The following is a 17,719-nucleotide window of genomic DNA, read 5'->3' as shown; positions in this document are numbered from 1 at the left end:
TTTCCTTTACAGACACGCACATACACCCACCCACCCACCCACCCCCCACACACACATATATATAATATTTTAGACTTTTTTGCCTTAGGGTGCATGTGCTTACTATAGAGAGAGACAAATAGACAGAGACAGTGAAAGGGAAAGTGAGAAATCACCCCCAGAGCAGATGGCTGCAATAACTTTTCCAATTTCCTCTCGGGACCTTCGGCACACACGCACATGTGTCCGGCATGATTTTTTAAGCCACTGAATCCAGGACTCAAACCATGGTTGGTCATGTGGGAGTCCAGTGATGATACTGCTACACAATCAGGTCGTCCCACCATTATTTTTTTTAAACATCTAATTACTGCATTTTAGTCCAATAAAAGACATTACCGAACATGTAATCATCAACAGATAGTTTTTCATTTTTGAGTCCATGTTTTTGCTGTTTTCTTTTTCACCTTGATTCTCTCCCTCCAGCATCCAATACAGTTTATTTAAACAAACAATGGGCAATTCAAACTGGATGGTTTTCTAAAAAATGGTTACTGAGGGACTCTGGCTAGATGCTTGGTCATGGGTTACATAAGCTTGTGGAAAGGGAAAATGACCCCAGAAGCAAAGAGAAAGTGTCATTCAGAAATGAAAGTTATGGACTCAATGCCAAAATCCTCCAGCCTCCATAGGTTTTTGCCAGAGGGTGGGCGCCACCACTCCCAAGAAACGAAAGTGAGGGAGTGAGGTGGAGAAATCATTGAGTTGGTTGCAGCTGTTTCCTCAAACCTAACCTCTCTAAGGGTAAATTTCCAACCAATTACATAAGAATAGCAAGATCGTTTGTTAGGCAGCAGGTCCTGCACAATTGCATTCTTTGTATTAATTAACTTAGTCATCATAACATTTCAATAAACATCATTGTTTTTAGGAACTTCTGTTCTCATTTTAAATAATAAGTTAAAAAGAAAACTTGAACAGTTTTTGCACACTTTTTATGTATTAAGTATAGAGCAAGGCAATTTCCCATAAATCTTTCTCCTTATAAATGATAAATTACCCAGCTTCAGTAAGACAGGTGAGAGGATATTGAACTTGCTGGAAAGCAACATGGCTGACTGTGGTTCTAAATCTTGAGACAATCTGAAACATTACAAATATTTGTGTCATGACAAGATTCTGTCTAGCTAGAGGGTGGGGAAAAAGTGATGGTGGCTAGATCAGACTTTGTCAAGAGGTACCCTTTTTCTCCCTCTCATTCTCTCTCTCAGAAATGAAATAAAATTTTCAAAATAATATATATATATATATTTTTTTTGAGAGGTTTTTGCTATAGGGCATGTGTGCTCTCCAGAAAGACAGAGACAGAAAGTAAGAAATCACCCCCAGGGGGCATGGCCACACCAGCTGCAATCCCTTTTCCTCCATTACTCTCTTGGGATCTTGGGCATGCAGGCACATGTGCCCAGCGTGAGTTTAAGCTACCGTGTCTGGGACTCAAACCATGGTTGATTGTATGGGAGTCCAACAACATGGCCATTACGCCAACTGCTGGTCCCCAAGTTGATAAATTAATCATTTAAAAACCCCATATAATTCAGACTACCCATGATTGTTGAGTGGCTCTTAAACTGCATGTTGTTTCTTCTACTTGTAGATAAAGCCATCTCCCAGTAAGGGTGGCAGACTGGTCACCCTTCTTATTCCATGACAATGGCAGGCATGAGTAATAAATGTTAGTATTTCTTTCCTCACAACTGAGATGCTTTTCAATAATTCACTCCATGAAACAACTAGTAAACAAATGAGATCGAAGCTGTTCTTTCTCTACCATATGTGGACACTTTCTTTTCTATGTTTTGAAACTTCAGTTATTTTAAAGTATCAATAAATTATCTCCACTTCAATTCTTATGACTCCTGATGAGTACTATCACAAATTTCTAATTATACTTTCTCAGTGACAGTAGAAGCACTCAAGATAATTTTATGTCTGTGTACACCAACTTGCTCATGACCATAATACTATAAACAGATCTGCAAGTTTTTAACCTAATTACAGATTCTACATGCTTATTGGTGTAGCATTTATCTTTTCCTTGAAAATCATGCACAACCAAAGCTTCATAACTTTCTCAGAAAGTCTCCTTCTGAGACTTTCACAGAATCCAAATGTTCAGAAAATAGTATTTGTTGTATTTTTGTTTGTGTACATTGCAACTATCGGGGGCAACATACTAATTGTAGTGACCATCCTCAGCCTTGCCCTGCTGGGCTCCCCCATATACTTCTTAGTCTTCCTGTCCTTCCTAGATGTGTGCTTCGCTTCCATCATCACCCCAAGGATAATTGCAGACTCCCTCTCTGAGAGGAAAACTATCTCTTTTCAAGGCTGCATGGTCTAAATCTTTGCTGAACACTTCATTGCTGGGGTAGAGGTGATTGTCCTCACAGCCATGGCCTATGACCATTACAAGGCCATTTGCAAGCCCTTGCACTACTCTTCTATCATAAACTGGAGGCTCTGGGGCATTCTGATGGGAGTACCCTGGACAGGGAGCTTCTTGCATTCTGTTACACAAATTCTCTTTACTTTCCAGTTGCCATTTTGTGGCTCCAATGTCATTGATCAATTTTTCTATGACTTGTATCCATTACTGAATCTTGCCTGCATGGACACACATATTGTTGCATTTTGATGGTCATGAACAGTGGATTTCTCTGCATTTTAATCTTCTCCTTGTTACTTATCTCCTATGGTGTCATTTTGCTCTCATTGAGAACTCATATTTCTGAGGGGCCATGGAAAGCCCTCTCCACCTCTGGATCTCACGTGGCTGTTGTGATTTTGTTTTTTGTCCCATGTGTGTTTGAATACACACGACCTCCATTTGTTCTCTCCTCTGACAAAATGGTGGCAATATTTTACACCATCCTAACTCCTTTGCTTAAACCTTTTATTTATACTTTCAGGAATAAGGACATGAAACAAGCCATAGGAAAGTGTGGAAAAGATTGAGGCTTGATTCTGATGAAAAATAAAACATTAAACTTAAAAAAAAATAGGTGTAAAGAAGTAAAAAAGATCTCAGATAAAAACTTTTGTAATATACTGTCTACAGAAAGAGGTAATGTGATATTGTAGAAAAAACTTTGAGGTGATGGTCAAAAATGAATTTGTTACTTATTAACAATATGTGTAAATGAAAAATAAATTTATGATTACTTAAAATCTAATAATTAATCGAAAAAAGAATTACTAGACAAATTACCTACTAGGCTACCTCCTATTCACTCCAAGTTTTAAATCCCTTGTGGAGGAAAGGCAAGAATATATTCAAGATTAATAATAGACACCTACTCAAACTATATATTTTTAATGGAAAGAAGTTCATATTTAGGACACCAGTCTCAGTTACTATGTTACTAGGTATGCCATTGCCTGCTATGTTCCTAAGAAGAGGATGAATGGTGGAGGTGTCAGAGGAGAGTTGAGAGACAGAAATTGTAGCAAGAGAATGTCATGAATAGATTGCTCTATGCTTTGTGCTTTTGCTTAGGGACTTAGTAACAATTAACAAGTGTAGCAATCTAAAAGAAGCATCTTAGAGAAAAATCACACCTCAATTTGTGACCTTTCATTTATAAATGAACTGAAAGAATATAGAAGAAGTTTTTTGGCATGTCATTTAAGTTTTTTGAGTCTTGGGGCTGGTAGGTGGCATGGTGGTTCTGGCACTGGACTCCCACATGGCTGACCACAATTCAAGTCCCAGACCTGTCAGCTTTCTCTCTCTCTCTCTCTCTCTCTCTGTGTGTGTGTGTGTGTGTGTGTGTGTGTGTCTTGCTATAGTCAAATTAAAAATAACAATACTTATAAATAAAGGAAATAAATAAGTCTTTAAAAAGTGTGTGAGCCTCAGTTTCCTCATTAATTACATGTACTATGAAGTTGTGAAATTATGAAATTTCCATAAAGACTGTAAGATACAGCATAAAAGAAAGAATCTCTAGTTCAAAGAAAAAGCAAAAGAATTTATATTTCCTTGTTGATTATCTTTAAACATGAAGAATGGAGGCCCAGAGAAGTGTTAGGAAATAATTGAATTCAGTGAAAACTCTGAGTATGTGTTGATCTCAATGAATTCATACACTTTGTTAACATCCCACTTTCCTGTCTTCATATTCCCAACTTTTCTCTTTCTTATTTAAAATAAAGAAAATGGAATTGTATTATCTTGCTTTAGTATTTATTAATTGTTTGGCTATGAATTTACTTTCTACAATGTTTTGATTTAATGAATGTAGTTTTCAGGGAGACCATCTGTGTGTTTACTTGAAGGAATGCATGTATCTCTCCTTCTTATCATTTTTTTTATTCACTTTTCTCATTTAACTGCTCCTCACCTCACAACCTTCTTTATCTCTTCCCCCCATTAGGAACCAGTATTGAAAAGAAGTAATAAATAACTAATTTTCTTTTATACTTGTCAGAGATTATTAGAACTGCCCATCAGAGCTTGTAGTTATTATAACATCCATAGTTTATAATACTGGACTAATATTGTTTTAGCTGGATAACTAAGTATATCTAAGTTTCATTTTTATGTAGTTTTTCTTTTTGGTTGTGTTTTAGAGAGTTTTGCCATAGGTCACATGTGCTTGACAGAGAGACAGAGATACAGAAAGTGAGAAATTATCCCCCAGGAGTAATGGGCATACAGCAAACCGTTTTCTAAGAATCTTGTGCATGCAAGCAAACTCACCAGGTTTGAGGTTTAAGCTGCTAGGTCTGAGACTTGACTCGCAGTCAGCTACATGGGAGTCTAGTGACATAACATTATGCCATCCATTGATCCCTTGATTATGTAGTTTTACTAGAGGTAGATGGACAATTTTAAGTAGTAATTTTAAACTATTTATTCTAATTAAAGAAAGCCAGTATAAGCTTATTGAATAATTAAGTTTCAGGGACTCATGCGGGAAACTTTTGGTTAACATATTTAAAGAGATATTTCGTCATTGATTTTGGAAGTTCATTGACCAGTTGATTTACTGTCTAGTAAATTTACATGTTTGGAAAAAATAACTTGGTATTGTCATATACAGTTATATGAAATATTGATGAAGTTAATTATCTTATTTAGATGTATTACTCTCCCTAACTTGATAAGAAACAAGGTAATGATCGTCTTTCCATGCCTTACTATAACTGATGGCAGATGTGAGTATGGCTGTAGTACATGTATGGTGAGTAGTGATGAATTTGTGGTTAATTAGAATAAAGAAAAATATTTAAAACTCATTTAAATAAATTCTAGATCATTTTATATTAATACTAAAGGCATGGAAATTTTTTTCCCTTTGGAGAGTATTTTTTTTGAAGAGGTTTTTGCTATAGGGCGCAGGCACTCGCCTGACAGACAGAGAGAGACACAGAGACAGAAAGCAAGAAATCACCCCCTAGGGGGGATGGCCGTGCTGCAATCCCTTCTCCTCCATTCTCCTCTAGGGATCTTGGGCACACACGCACATGTGCCCAGTGTGAGTTTTAAGCCATGGGTTCGGGACACGAACCGCAGTCGACTACATGGGCGTCCAATGACATAGCCATTACGCTAACTGCTGGTCCCAGGCATGGAAATATTTTAAGATAGAAGAGGGGCCAGCAGATGACATAGTAGTTAAGGCACTGGATGCTCATATGGTTGACCAGAGTTCAGGTCCTGGACCTTAATATACATAGTAAGTGTCGTTTACACTAAAATTCTAATTTTAAAATTTGGAAAATAAGAGTTGCCTTTACTTGATACAGATTCATGATTGTAAAATTTACCCAGTAGTTTTTTATCCTAGTCTATTGAAGCTGAACATTTACTGGGTAGGACTTTGTTAAGTTATATTTGCAACCTAATTTTGAAGAATAAACAGTATTAGTCAAATAATGCTGCGATTATTTTGAAAGTCATTGGTTACATACACTTTCATAGAGTTACTTAATATATTTTTCAAAAGTGTTTGCTTTAGGTCACATGTGCTTAACTGAAAGAGAAAAGAGACAGACATAGTGAGAGGAAAAGTGAGAAATAATCCTCTGGGGGGATAGCCAACCACAATCTGTTGTCCTCTGTTTTCTTCTCAGGATCATGGTCATGTACACTCTCATGACCCATGTGAGTTCCAAGCCACCAAAAATGGATTTTAACCTTAGTCAAACATGTGAGAATCCAGTAATGTAACCTCTATGCAATTTGCTGGCTCCAGGATTTAATATTTTATTGTTTACTTTATAAAACATACCAGAATGTTGAGGGTATGCAGCCTAGCTGAATAAAGTAGTTATCTGCATGCCTGATTAATTACTTACTGTGAACTGGCTGACACATGCCTTGGATACAAGGGGCTATGTGAAACATTTATGGGGTACGGGAAATATCCTGAACCTGGCTAGATCATGCAATACCTGTTCTATACAATGTTTATGGCTTACATATCATCCTTTTTGATGCATACTCGGACAGCCTTCCTCAAAGTTGCAGAGGAACAGCATAAATAATCTGGCTTGACTTATGATGCATAACAGGATCACACATGAGAGTAACAAGATCAAAAAACATATACACTAAAGTCCTACTCTAATTGTAGAAATGCAACCGCATCTTTACAAGCTTGTAAACAGCTTACTGTGCATGGTAAAATGTATAAATATAGAGGTTCAGCACAGCTGAGCACCTCAGCTTGTCTGTGTTCACCTGCATCCCTGCTTCTACATCTTTTTCCTTTCTCTAACTTTTTCCTTCACAGGACCAAGCCCCAGGGCAGATGCCAACACCAGAAAACATTATGCTGGGAAGCACACACCTACCAAGTTTATTTACATTTCACATAAAGAGGAGCATGGGAGGATGAGCATATTTGAGCTCATAGGTTTATGTTTTGGGGAAGTATGTATATTCTTAACCATGGAATTGTAGAAGTGTGGCAATTTGTCAAATATTTATTCATTGCCTAATTGGAGCCAGCACAGAAGTATTACATTGGTCACAGGTATGAAACAGACATGAATAGCTTATGTGTATGGTAGATTCCAGGGAAAGTATACATTCCAGAGATGTATACATTTCTCTAATCTGCCTTCTTGCAATGGATATTTCTGGATCATATTCCTCAAGAGCTCTGCTTCAAATGTATGTTATTCCAGCAGAGGGAATAACCATTGTCTGTGCACAGCACATTACAAAATACAGCTTATAGTTACAATGTGTAATATAAGGTCATATTTGCAGAAGAGTGTTTAAAAGCGGAGGGCTCTAGAATGACTTGCCAAAGTCACATGGAGGTGGAGCCAAGAAAAGAATCCAGATCTCATGTTTATAGCCCAGTATTCACTCAATAAATTACACATTAATTGTTGACAATGGATGTTTTAGAGGTGATAAATGCTAGGCATCATGTGAAAAAGAAAGCATCATGAATTAAGTGAAAAAATAAATGAATTACTGGGACCAGAGATGCCAAGGATACACTCTAAAATAATAGTGACTACCCAAGCTCGGTATTATGAAATTGAGAATGTAATCATTTTATAACTAATTAACTACATTTTAAAATCTCTTATATATAATTCAGGCCCCGACAAGGTGTTACAACCTGAATGAATCAACCCATGCTTCCTAACAATTCCCAAACAGAATTTGTTCTCCTTGGACTCACACAGAATCTACAGTTGCAGAAAATATTTATTGTCTTTTTGCTCATTTTCCTATTTACTGTGCTAACCAATCTGCTCATCATTATCACTATCTCCCTCCCTCTACACCATCCTTACTTCTCCTTCATAGATGCCTCCTACACCTGTGTCACCACCTCCATAATGATCATTGACCTGCTCTACCAGAAGAGAACCATCTCCTTTGGGGGCTGTCTCACTTGGCTCTTTGTGGAGCACTTCCTGGGAGAATCAGAGATCGTCCTCCTCACTGTCATGGACTATGACCACTACTTGGCCATCTACAAGCCCCTCCACTACACGACTATAATGATAGGGGGCTCTGTCATGTCTTGGTGGTGGTAGCTTGGATTGGTGGCATCCTGCATGCCACTGTGCAGATTCTCTTCATGGTCAACTTGCCCTTCTGTGGTCCCAATGTCATCAACCACTTCATGTGTGATATCTTCTCATTGTTGAAACTTGTCTGCATAGACACCTACAGGCTGGGAACTGTGGTGGCAGTCCACAGTGTTGCCATGTGCTTGCTTATGTTCTCCATGCTACTCATCTCCTATGTAGTTATCTTGAGCTCCCTGAAATCCCATGGCTCTGAAGGATGGAGCAAAGCCCTCTCCACATGTGGTTACTTCTTTATTGTCATTGTACTCTTTTTTTGTGCCTTGCATTTCACCTATATTTGCCCAATGGCCTTCTGCTTCATGGACATGTGGGTGACTGTGTGTGCTTTGCAATCCTCACCCTTATGTTAAATCCTGTAATTCACACAGTGAGAAGCAGGGAGGTAAAAATGCTGTGAGAAGTTGGGAACCAGCAGTTAGCATAATGGCTATGTTTGCTGGACTCCCTCATAGTAGACCATTGTTCGCGTCCCGGACCCGGTGGCTTAAAACTAATGCTGAACACATGTACGTGCATGCCCAAGATCCCGAGAGGAGAAGGGATTGCGGCGTGACCATCCCCCCTGGGGGGTGATTTCTCGCTTTTTGTCTCTATGTCTCTCTCTGTCTGTCTGTCTGGCGAGTGCACACGCCCTATAGCAAAAACCTCTAAAAAAAATGCTGTGAGAAGTTTATGAAGAGAAGAAAAACAGCCTGATGATATATGTAAATTGGGAAGATTTATCCTTGGTAAACTACAAGAGAGTCAAAAATGTTAACAGATCTTCATGATAAACAAGCAAAAAAGAAAACCATAAACTAACATACATGGAGCACTTAATAGTGGTGGTTAGGCTCTTTGCTAGATGCTTTTGATAGCTTTGTCATACTTTACCAAAGGTTTAAAATTTATGTCCACAAATTCTGGATTGTACAATAGAAAGAACAAATTAAATCCTAGTTTGATGATTCTAGAGTGTGTTTTTTTATTTCTCTGAGACTCACTGCTCTTGTACTAAAATTTTCATACAAATATCTCTTTGATGAAATGTTCTTTCCACAATGTCTTTATGAGAAATTTCATTTTTTGTGCTTGGCCTTTAATAAAACAAAAAACAAACAAAGAAAAGCTTATAAATCTTTTGATAAATGTTTGGGGGGGGTGAACATCCGTGAAATGAGAAAACCATTATTAGTCTTTTTTCCCTTCCACTCTACCTTCCTTCCTTCCACCCACTCTTTTTCATTCCTTCCACCTTTTTTTCTTCCTTTTATACCTTGAGTCCACCAAGCCTGAAGAAACTGATTGAAGGAAGAATAAAAAATTCATAACCTACCTTTAAGTCTGTTTTCCTGGCATAAAAAATAAGCCAGAAATTTTGAAATTATTTGTTCTTATCTTCTTAAATATACTCATGGCTCACTTTTCTTTTTTATCCAATTTAAGGTAAGGATTTTTGTTTTGCTTTGTTTCTTTTTATTTATTCATTTTATTTTTATTATTTATTTTAATAATGTTTACATCTGACCAGTAATGTAGTCCATATTAGGTTATTCTTTTCAGGACAGACATTTATTTTTTTTTAAGAATTATTTTATTTAACTTTATTTATTCATTCATTTCATTTTTTAAATTAGAGGGACAGTTTAACTTTATTTATTCATTCATTTCATTTTTTAAATTTCACCAGAGGGACAGAGCAAGAGAGAAAGAGAGAGGGAAAGTGAGAGAACAAGCCTCGAGGTCCAGGACTTGAATCATGGTCAGCCATGTGGGAGTCCAGCATCCTTAACCACCATGCCACCTGCCGGCCCCCAGGACAGACATTTAAAATATCAATGAAAAAAAAGTAAAACAAGGCCAGCTGTGATGTGGTGGTTGATGTGGCAGGATCCCACATACCCCCCACATGGTTGGAGTTCTTGATCCAGCAGCTTCAAAAACACACCAAGAGCATGTGTGAGTGTTCCCCAAATTCCCAAAGTAGGGAGAAATGGAGGAGAAAGGACTGCAGCATAATCATTCTCCACCGAGGATGCTTTCACATTTTTCCTCTCTCTGTTTCTGTCTGTGTTCTTCAGACAACCACCACCCACAAGACCTTCTTAAAGGTTTCACCATTACACTGCAGACAAAGCTTCTAGCACATTAACCACTGGGGACTAACCATAGCACCTACTAACACTGCACTGGAGTTATTCTTTATTTTACTTTTATTTTACAGTCAATCACTGTGTATCATTACAGCATACAAAATGAATTTTCCCAGCATGCATACATTATATCATTACAGCATACAAAATGAATTTTCCCAGCATGAATACATTGTGTATTAGCCCAGGCCCACCCTCACCTGTAGTTGTTATTCTTTGTATTTTTATAAAGCCATTCTAACTGGGATGAAGCGATACCCCATTGCAGTTTTTTTTTTTTTTGAGAGGTTTTTGCTATAGGGCGCGTGTGCTTTCCAGACAGACAGAGAGAGACAGAGAGACAGCGAGAAATCACCCCCCAGGGGGGATGGTCACATCGCAATCCCTTCTCCATTCTCCTCTTGGGATCTTGGGCACACACGCACACGCGTCCAGCGTGTTTTAAGCCACTGGGTCCGGGACGCGAACTGCGGTTGACTACATGGGAGTCCAGAGACATAGCCATTACACTAACTGCTGGTCCCCCCATTGCAGTTTTGATAGCAAGTCCCTGATGATTACTGATGTGGAACTTTTTTTTAATGTATTTGTTAAACAGTCATGTATCCTTTCAAATGTCTTATAGTCTTAAGAAAGCTGTGTCTGTAATTTTAATATCATAGATATGCTATCTACCTATTTGGGTATTTCTTGTACATATGTGCTTTATATAAAAAAACTTAGAGACATTTTCAGCTCTTACTTTTATACTCTTAGGAGAAATATTGTATACATTGGAATTGTATGTATACATAGGTAAATTATTTGCTTAAAATGGGGGGGGGGCAGTGACGGCATGGTGGTTAAGGTGCTAGATTCCCATGTGGTCAATCACAGTTCAAGTCCCAAATCCAACAACTTGAAAATCACACTGGATATGTATGCACACATACCCAAAGTCCCAGTAGGAGACTGGAGGAGAAGGGATTGTGGCATGGCCATCCCCCATAGTGATGGTGGTGGTAGGGTGTGTGTGTGTGATTTCTTTTCCTTTTTCCTTTTTTTTCAGAATTTTTTGCCTTAGGGTGTTTGGACTGGGGGTGGGAAGAGAAACAGTGAGGGGAAAGTGAGAAATCACCACCCTGGAGTGCAATCCTTTCTCTACCATTCTCCTCCAGAGATCTTGGGCATGCATATATTCCTGGCATAAGTTTCAAGTCACTAAATACAAGACTCAAACTGCAGTCAGCCATATGTAAGTCCAGCAATGTAACTGCTACACTGTATGTAGGCCCCACTGGTAGATAATTTCTCACTTCTCTTCTCACTGTCTCTGTTTGTCTCTCTCTGGTGAACACAAGCACCAAATGAAAAAATAAATAAATAAAAATGTAAAAAAGGAGAAAAGTGGTTAAATTTGAACTTAACTAAAATTTTAGCTGTGTTGCAATCAAAACCCAAATATATACTCAATTCTTATCTTACATATGTCCCTCTTAAAAATATTTTATTCAACATACTTGGTACCAAAAAAAAATGGCATGGCTTATTTCTTTGCTTTATTGTTATTATTATATTAACCACCAATTATGTTATCTTTCAGGCCTACACTTTTTGGACAAAGATTACTTTTCTTACAAATTTGAAACATGCACAGCTGAGCTGGAACACACTGTCATTCCCCCAAACAATTGTTCTATGCTTAGCATCACCACATAATCAAATTGTGGAAGAAATAGTTCCATAGGATCACTGGGTTAGGGTTAGGGTTAGGGGTTGACTAGGGTTAGGGGTTAGGGTTAAGGATTAGGGTTAGGGTTAGGGCTTAGGTTTAGGGTTAGGGTTAGGGTTTAACAAAAGGACACTGTGAGAAGTGACATGAGTTGGAGTTTTATAGAGAATTAAGGCTTGAGCCATAAAGTGTTACCTAATGATGTAGAGTGACCTCCTCTTTATTTTCTATGAGCATAGGGGAGTATTGCTGGAAATATATTACTACATGTGAGTAAAGGCTACACACATAGGTATCATCTTTCTTGAAGGAAGAAGAGAGACTTTGTTATATATAACATTATCTATAGGCATAAACATACCACAAATAACTGTATTTTACAAGAACTGAATTCAAATATTGTACCTGAAACTCTTAGATGCATAATCTGAGGCAGGTAAATTAATAAACTTTTCATAACTTCAATTTGCTTCTTTGTAAAACAGAGGCAGTAATATGGGAACTACCAATTTAATACGAGGATTAAATCATCTAACTGAAGTGGATTTGTCTGAAAAATAATAAAACTTTGGGAACCAGCAGTTAGCATAATGGCTATGTGGCTGGACTCCCACGTAGTCGACCACGGTTTGTGTCCCAGACCCGGTGGCTTAAAACTCACACCGGGTGCATGTGCGTGCGTGCCCAAGATCCCGGGAAGAGAATGGAGGAGAAGGGATTGTGGCGTGACCATCCCCACTGGGCGGCGATTTCTCGCTTTCTGTCTCTCTGTCTCTCTCTGTCTTTCTGGCGAGCGCACGCGCCCTATAACAAAAACCTCTCCAAAAAAAAAAACAACGTTAATTTAATGAAAGCACATGTAAAACATCTATGGAGCTATTGTTTTGGAAATTTAGCATATGCTGTTTTTTGGACAAGGAATGAAACTATGTTTATCCTATTGCTTAAAATAGCTCTTCAAGTCTGGGGGAAAAAAAGAAAAATCAAAACAAAACTAAAAAATTTCCCTTATATTCAGTAAAAAGTGTGAACCATGTTTACATTTAAGAAAATAAGAACAAAATAAGAGTAATTTCAAAATTTATGGCTTATTTTTTATGCCAGGAAAAGAGATTAAGAGATAGGTTATGATTTTTTTTTCTTTCTTCAGTGGGTATCTTTTGGATGCTGGCAGACTCATAGTATAAAAGAAGAAAAAAAAAGAAGGAAAGGAAGAGAGTGAAAGAAAGGAAGGAAAAAAAAAAACAAAAAAAGGAAGGAAGGTGGGCAGGAAAGAAGACTAACAGTGGTTTTCTTACTTCAAGGATGTTCACCTTCCAAACATCTATTTAAGATTTCTAAGAATTTGGGGACCAGCAATTAGCATAATGGCTATGTTGCTGGACTCCCATGTAGTCGACCACAGTTCGAGTCCTGGACCCGGTGGCTTAAACTCACGCCAGGTGCGTGCGTGCCCAAGATCCCAAAAGGAGAATGGAGGAGAAGGGATTGTGGCATGGCCATACGCCCTGGGGGGTGTGTGGATTTCTCGCTCTCTGTCTCTCTGTCTCTTTCTGTCCTTCTGGAGAGCACACATGCCTTATAGCAAAAAGGAAAAAAAAAGGAAAAGAAAAAAAAAGATTTCTAGGGGTTTTTGTTTTGTTTTTCCTCCTACATAAAACACACACTATGCATATTGCTCAAAACACTTCTGCATTTGGAGGTAATGTATTTGCAGTGTGCCTTGGAAATAGCTCTCCTAACTCTTTTGAACACTGTGATGTCAAATCTTTGGACTCACGTAAATTAATTCAAAGGTCAGAGTGCTCTAAAGTAATTTTGCGATGATTGACTTATTTAGGGGGAAGCTAAGTACCTTGCTAGCTCTTTGGTTACAAAAGGCTGTAGGAATTATTGGTGGGCATTCTATACAGTGGAAAAGGATTTTTTTTTGGGAGATGTTTTTGGTATAGGGTGTGTGTGCTTGCCCAAAAGACAGAGAGAGAGAGAGAGCCAGAAAGTAAGAAATCACCTCCAAGGGGGAATGGAAACACTGCAATTCCTTTTCCTCTGTTCTCCTCTATGAATTTTGGGCACACATGTACACACACAGGGCATGAGTTTTAAGCTGCCAGATCCGGAAACTTGAACTGCAGTTGACTATGTGGGAGTCCAGTGATGTAATCATTTTGCCATCGACTGGTCACAGTTTCTTTTCTTTTCATTTTCTTTTCATGTTTTGTTTGTTTGTTTTTTATTTATCACTGTGATCTGAAAACATTGATAGTCTTGCAGCATACCAAAGATATAATCCTCCCTATTTAGATATATTCTCACTTTCTTAATATTATAAACAGAATAAGTTACTCTCCTCTTTAACAAATTTCTTATAGCATTTTTTTTAGAGGTTTTTGCTATAGGGCATGTGCACTCGCCAGAAAGACAAAGAGAGACAGAGATAGAAAGCAAGAAATCACCATGGGGGGATAGCCACGCCACAATCCCTTCTCCTCCATTCTCCTCTCGGAATCTTGGGCATGCATGCACATGCACCCGGCATGATTTTAAGCCACCAGGTCCAAGACTTCAACAACAGTTGACTACATGGGAGTCCAGCGACATAGCCATTATGCTAACTGCTGGTTATTCTCATTGCATGTTTCACTTCTGTGTTTCTCACTGTGTAAATGATAGGATTTAACATAGGGGTGAGGATGGCAAAGAACACAGTCACCAGTTTGTCCACTGAGTAGGTGGCCACTGGGCGCATGTAGGTGAATATGTAAGGCACAAAAAAGAGTACAATGACAGTAAAGTGGGAACCACATGTGGAAAGGACTTTGTTTCGTCCTTCAGAGTCATGGGATTTTAGGGAGCTCAAGATAACTATGTAGGCGATTAGCAGCATAGAGAAAATGAGCAAGCACATAGCTCCACTGTTGGCTGCCACCACCATTCCCAGCCTGTAGAAGTCTCTGCACACAAGTTTCAACAATGGGAAGAGCTCACACCTGAAGTGGTCGATGACATTGGGACCACAGAAGGGCAAGATGACCATGAAAAGAATCTGCACAGTGGCATGGCAGGATGCCACCAATCCAAGCTACCATCACCAAGATGCGATTGAGCCCCTGTCTCATTAAAGTCATGTAGTGCAGGGGCTTGCAGATGGCCTCATAGCGATCACAGGCCATGACAATGGGGAAGATGATCTCTGATCCTCCCAGGAAGTTCTCCACAAATAGCTGAGTGAGGCAGCCCACAAAGGAGATGGTTTCCCTCTGTTAGAGCATGTCCATGATCATCCTGGGGGTGGTGACACAGGTGTAGGAGACATCAATGAAGGACAATTAAGTGAGAAAAAAGTACATGGGAGCCTTAAGGATGGTGCTAAGGGAGATAGTGATGACGATGAACAAATTAGCCAGCACGGTAAGTAGGAAAATGAGCAAAAGGACAATGAAGTATATTTTCTGCAAGTGTGGATTCTGTGTGAGTGCTGACAGAACAAATTCAATCACATTGTTGGGAGGCATGAAACACCTTGTGGGGGCCTGAATAATCTAAAAGATATTTTAAAAATGCAGTTAATTAGTTATGAAATGACTACAGTCTGAATTTCATAGTACCAAGATAGGGTAGTCACAGTAATTGTGGAGCATGTCCTTGGCATCTCGGGCCCCAGTAATTACTTCATTTACCTTTTTACTTCCTTCATTTTGCTTTCTATCTCTTCTGATACCTGGCGTCTGCATCTATAAAACATTAATAGGCAATAATTAATGTATGATTTACTGAATAAATATTGAGCTATGGGCAAGCAATTTGGATTTTTCTGGCTCCAACTCCATGTGACTTTGGCAAGACATTCCAGTATCCTCTGCTTTCATGCCCTCCTCTGAAAATATGATCCCATATTCTACATTGTTACTCTAAGAAGTATTTTGTAACCTGTAAAGCACTGAACACAGATAAAGGTTATTCCTTCTACTAGGACAACTTACATTTGAAACAGAACTCTGTGAAAGATATAGTTCGGAAACATTCATTGCAAGAAGGAAGATCAGAAAAATGTATATATTGCTGGAGACAAACCCTCCCTGGAACCTACCATAACATATAGGCTATTCATGTCTCTTTCCTGTTGTAACCTGTAAAGCACTGAACACAGATAAAGGTTATTCCTTCTACTAGGACAACTTACATTTGAAACAGAACTCTGTGAAAGATATAGTTCGGAAACATTCATTGCAAGAAGGAAGATCAGAAAAATGTATATATTGCTGGAGACAAACCCTCCCTGGAACCTACCATAACATATAGGCTATTCATGTCTCTTTCCTGCCTGTGACTAATGCAGTACTTGGCATAAGGTCTTCAGTGCTGCCTCCAATTAGGTGATGAAAAAATATTTGATGAATTGCCATACTTCCATAATTCCACAGTTAAGAATACACCTGCTTCTCCAGCATGTAAACCTAGGAGCTCACTTATGCTCATCCTCACATGCTCCACTTTATGAGAAACAAATAAACTTGATATGAGTGTGCTTCCCAGTTTAATGTTTTCTGGTATGTTTTATAAAGTAAACATAAAAACAATTCCTGAGCTAGCTAATGTCATAGTGGTTACATTGCTGAACTCCAACATGGCTGACCAAGGTTTGAATCTCAAGCCCAGTGGCTTAAAACTTATATCAGGTTCATGTGCATGTGTGCCCAAGATACCAGAAAGTGAATGAACAAAAAGGGATTATACTCTCTCTCTCTCTCTCTCTCCGGTGAGTGCACATGCCCTAAGGCAATAAACTCTTAAAAATACATATATTAAGCCCCTCTATGAAAAATTATGCAGTTGACTTGACTTTCAAATTAAGTATAGCATTAGACAATTAATATTGTTTATTCTTCAAAACTAGGTTGCATATACATTTTAAACACAGTTCTACTCAGTAAAACTTCAGCATCAGTAGACTAAGATAAAAACTATTGGGCAGATTTTACAGTTTTGAGGATGCATTAGTAAAGGCAATTCTTATTTCCAAGCTTTAAAAATAGAATTTTAACATGCATAGCAAAAAGAAATAGACTGCTAGGTAAGGTAAAATACTGTACAGATATTTAGAGGTATACAAGCACACCCACACATGCACACACAATCTTATATATTAATAAAAATCAATTAATTACTGTAATCACTTACATGCTTATTACTCAACAAATATTTATTGGATTCTTACTATGTACAGTAATGTACCCTTATCCATATTAAATCATAAAACTGTCTTATCAAATGCCACTAATAATTTCCCCCTTGACCTTTTTTTAACTTCACAGCAGCAATTCATGTAATCACACGATCAACTATCACCACCTTTGCTTTGTGTTTCTGCTACACACATGCATATGCCTTCTTCTCCCATCTTCCTATGACATCCATTACAGACTATCTTGTCTAGAGGATATCATATTATTAATGGAACGGGAAAAATCATTCCAAGTGAGGACAAAGTTCTCAGAGAAATATGAAGAGAAAACATAAATATAACAAAATGTATTCTGTGCAAAGTACTCTTTCCCTTTCAAAGACAAATGAATAAAAACCTTCTTTTTTTAATTATTCAAGATGAAAAATCTAACACATATGTGAAAAAAAAAATTGCAACAGCTTAGCTACATTCCCTTATCCTTTTGTTGACTCCCAAACAGATCTGAACAAAGAATGGTGTACAAAAAGAAAAATTAAAAAATAAATAAATAAAGGAAAGTGACTCAAATATAACTATAAA

The 17,719-nt window shown here is 38.1% G+C and overlaps 4 pseudogenes; 2 read left to right on the top strand and 2 right to left on the bottom strand.

Moving 5' to 3' along the window:
* Positions 1-2,086: 2,086 nt before the first annotated feature.
* On the top strand, positions 2,087-3,020 carry LOC106734956 (olfactory receptor 4C15-like; annotated as a pseudogene).
* Positions 3,021-7,632: 4,612 nt separating this feature from the next.
* On the top strand, positions 7,633-8,506 carry LOC114007920 (olfactory receptor 140-like; annotated as a pseudogene).
* A 273-nt stretch (positions 8,507-8,779) lies between these two features.
* On the bottom strand, positions 8,780-15,467 carry LOC106734954 (olfactory receptor 140-like; annotated as a pseudogene).
* Positions 15,468-15,551: 84 nt separating this feature from the next.
* Positions 15,552-17,719, bottom strand: part of LOC102500488 (ribosome biogenesis protein WDR12-like) — a 38,003-nt pseudogene continuing 35,835 nt past the window's right edge.

The sequence above is a fragment of the Tupaia chinensis genome, unplaced genomic scaffold (assembly GCF_000334495.1).
Source record: "Tupaia chinensis unplaced genomic scaffold, TupChi_1.0 Scaffold000037_2, whole genome shotgun sequence".
NCBI classification, from domain to species: Eukaryota; Metazoa; Chordata; class Mammalia; order Scandentia; family Tupaiidae; genus Tupaia; species Tupaia belangeri.
The sequence above is the reverse complement of the archived record's forward strand: the minus strand, read 5'-3'. Positions and strand labels throughout refer to the sequence as shown.